Source organism: Elephantulus edwardii, unplaced genomic scaffold, assembly GCF_000299155.1.
Source record: "Elephantulus edwardii isolate Elephantulus edwardi_28Jun2011 unplaced genomic scaffold, EleEdw1.0 scaffold00091, whole genome shotgun sequence".
NCBI classification, from domain to species: Eukaryota; Metazoa; Chordata; class Mammalia; order Macroscelidea; family Macroscelididae; genus Elephantulus; species Elephantulus edwardii.
In genome coordinates, this window is record NW_006399841.1 from 10,568,294 (window position 1) to 10,572,203 (window position 3,910).

Here is a 3,910-nt window from a genome sequence, read left to right on the forward strand (position 1 = left end):
ACATTCCATGTACCAATCACTAGGGTCTGCTTACAGCTGTTCCTCCTCCCTTGTGTTTCCATACTTGATAGTTCTACCTAGGTTGCCCTTTTTGTTAATCTGCGTGTGTTCTGTTGTGCATAGGGTTTTCAGAGGCCTGCTATTTCAGAAGTGGGTGGCTAATCCTTCTTCCTAGTCTGTCTTAGTCTGAATCTTTCCAGACTAATGGAAAGACTATAAATATCAATAATAAATATAAATATTTGTTGGGCGGAATTGAAGAGCTTCATTCATGCTGTGTGTATATATTGATACACTCGAGATTATGGAAAGACATATGAGGATTTGAGAAAGCATCTCATGGTTCTAGGATGGCTAGAGACAACACTCAGCTCCACTATTTACTGTCCTCTAAAAGGATGTATGAATGTACTTTAAAATAGTACCCTTAGGGAACTGACGATGGAAGGAGGGGAGTCTACCATCAGAAGGCCACTGGATGAGCACTTTGAGTGTCCGGCCATCAATTCTACAAAGTCCTTAACTTTCAAATACTCCCACTGCTAAGTGTCTATCCTAAAGAAATAAGACCTGCAACACAAACTGATAAGTGCACACTTGTGTTCACGGTAGCGTTATTTCCAATAGTAAACAGATGGAAACAATCCAAGGGTCCACCAACTGACAATGCCCATAGCTACAGTGCAGTTCCATAGTGGAGCATAACTAAAGAATGATAAAGAACTCGTGGAACACAGCACAACACGGGCAAATCTAGAGGAAATCATGCTGAGTGATAGAAATTGGTCATTAAAGGATAATTATGGCATAAGATCACTACTGTCAACGGTTAAGAAAAGGGTTACAAAGAGAAAGTCCTTTCTGGATAGTTACCAGGGAGGGGAGGAAGGGGAGGGAAGTCAAAAGTAATAGATTAAGTTGGATGAAGAGAAAAGCAATTCAATAAAGTGTTGATCAGATATTGCCATTAATTAAGTACATTGTTGTTATATGCCATAGAGTTGAGTATGACTCGCAGCAACCCTATGAACAAGAAATATGAACCCTGTCCTATCTTGTGCCATCCTCACACTTCCTGTCACGTTACAGCCCACTGCAGGAGTCACCAGGTCAATCCATCTAGTTGAGACTCTTTCTCTGTTTTGTCAACCCTCCACCTTTCCAAGCATGGTGTCCCTCTCTAAGGAATAGCCCCTCCTAATAACATGGCCCAAGTATGTGAGATGAAGCCTCATCGTCCTTGCCCCTAAAGAGCACTCTGGATGCACCCCTCAAAAAGACATATCTGTTTGTTCTTTGGCTGTCCATGGGATGTTCAGTGCCCTTCTCCAACACCACAGCTCAAAGGCACCACTTCTTCTGTCGACCTTATTCATTGTTCAGCTCTTAGATTCACAAAAAGTGATCAAAAAACCATGGCCTGAATCAGACACACCTTAGTCCTCAAACCGACTTCAGTACTCCTCAATTACTTGGAGAAGTCCCTAACTGCAGACTTTCCCAGTGCAACATGTTTCCTGATTTCCTGATTGCTGGTACCAAGGGTGTTAACCGTGGGTCCAAGTAAGATGAAATTGTGGACAGTTTGAATCTTTTGCAACTAACTTTATGAGATAAAAATGTGTCTGATTAACTGAATGAAAAACTGGTATGATTTGTAAGCATTCACTGACATGAAACATTTTAAAAAGGAAAATTAACAAATCATTGATTTAACATTCATACACCCTGGTCTTTTCATCCATAGAACTATGCCAAAGTACTTGTCCTCTCACTTCTAATGGTCAACATCCCTGGAGTCATGGTCAAAATGGCCTGTCAACTCTAACTTCTATGCTGGGGGATATGCAGAATCTCAGCTCCTTTCAACCTTAGTGTACCCAAATCTGCACTTGGACAAGGTCCAGGGGGGGAAGTTACGTGCGTATTCTATTTTCTGAGTTGAGATTATATCACTTGCCCCAATCGCATAACCAGTGTCCAGTGAAGCTGATCGTGAAGCTCCAGTGGGACCCGTCAGAGCTTCCCGGGGGGTGGGGGGGACACAAACTTGGTCTCTCGACACAAGCCAACTTGTGGACATCTCGTTTTTATACCATTAGGTAGACAGAACAAACTTGGAGAGATTGTAACAATACATAAGAGAATTTTCCTCTTCAGAACTTTCTCTCTATGTGGTGAGATTTCATGTCGCAAGTTGGGAATTGGGTTAACGTCTTAGAGACTTATTAAGCATTATCAGTTGATTTTGGACTTAAAAGAGAAAACCCTAAAATATCACTTTCATTCACTTTGAAAGCATCACTTTCATTGCATCCCTGTCTAGCTTTCTGAATTATAAGCAGCTCTAGTATGGAGACACGACAAGGATTAATGGCTTCTGACCAGAAGCATATTTTCAACATGTGGATGGTGGAATGAGATCTTACATGCTTTTGTAATTATTAATAACATTTAAAGAGAAAAAATATTTTTAAAAGAGTTTTGAGTTTATATAGTCATGAAAGGATAAACTACTCCTATTTACTTTCTAGCAATTTTCCAAGAAATGTCCAACTTTGTGCTTTTGCATATATGCATGTCCATTTCTACCAGCTGTGTAACAGGCCTGCTTTCATTTCAGATGACCGAGCCTGTGGAAATAAATAACATCAGTATGTTTCACAATAACAGCCTTCACACTGGTGTTCATTCTGCTTCTTGCCCAGTTCTTCCAATGTTAGCAAATGCAACACACACACGATGGCATCCGTCCCAATCATGTGGGAACACAGATGTTCAGCTGCCGAGGAATAAGGGTCATTTCTAAGAGATGGCGGACTGAAGCAATGAAGAACCTTTTTTGCAAATATGTATCTGTTCTAAAGATGTCATATGCTCAAATGAGGGCAAGAAAGACTTGGACTTTTAGAGGAAGCAGCAGGATTTCAAAGGGTTTATGACTGTGCATTTGATGTCACCCATCTACCCACGTCTCCCCTCTCTCATTTACTATGAGAATCTGAATTATTTAACTCTTAGATTACAGCTTTCCATTAAAATGGGGATATGGTCAGTATCTGCATCAGAGGGTTATTGGTAGAAGGCTATGGTTCATATTAAGCTTTAAGTACAGGATGGAGCCTATTGAAATGCCTCATTATTGGAACTGAAAAATGACATGAATAATTATTACCTTTCACATCAAGGATAGTAATTCTGATTTTAACTAGTGTCTGGATTAGAGTTCTGAGTAAAAACTGGGGTGAAATGGGATTATTGGGATTGGCCAAATACCTCCTTCCTGATTTCGGATCTGTTGCCAAGACCTGCTGCAGAATCTTTAAAGTGTCAGAATACGACTTTTGTAAGAAAATGAGATCTTAAAGTATGTTTGTGAGAGATTACTTAAGCCATCCTAAAATCCTTCCAAGAATTGGAGTTTTTAGGGTTTCTTTCACTTCTGAGACTTTGAAAAGAAACGTCTAAAGCATGTTAGTAAAATTGATTACCTTGACAAATATGCAGAGGATAATGCTCCCCAAAGATCAGTAAACTTGTGCGCTCTGCCTGCCTATGTCTTGACTGCAATCCTTCTCTGATAGAGGTTACTGATGGCAGTCACTGGGGACTGAGAGAGGACTTCGTTGTAAAATGAGAAGTTGGTCATGAGCTTTACTACTTTCATAGAATGGTGTTTCTTTTTTTATTGTTTATGTGTAACAATATGGATTACATTTTGTCTTTTTAGCAGCTGGTCTGAGGTCTTGTGTTTTGTTTTGTTTTTTTAAAATGAGGAAATATGGAGTTAGTTGAGATGTTCCATCCATCCAGCTGGGGGGAAGAGAAAGTGTGGGACTGGGACTTGTTTTCAAGCAGAGGAAGGAAGTGACTGCTTTTATATGAATCAGGAACTGGAGTGAGGAAGAGA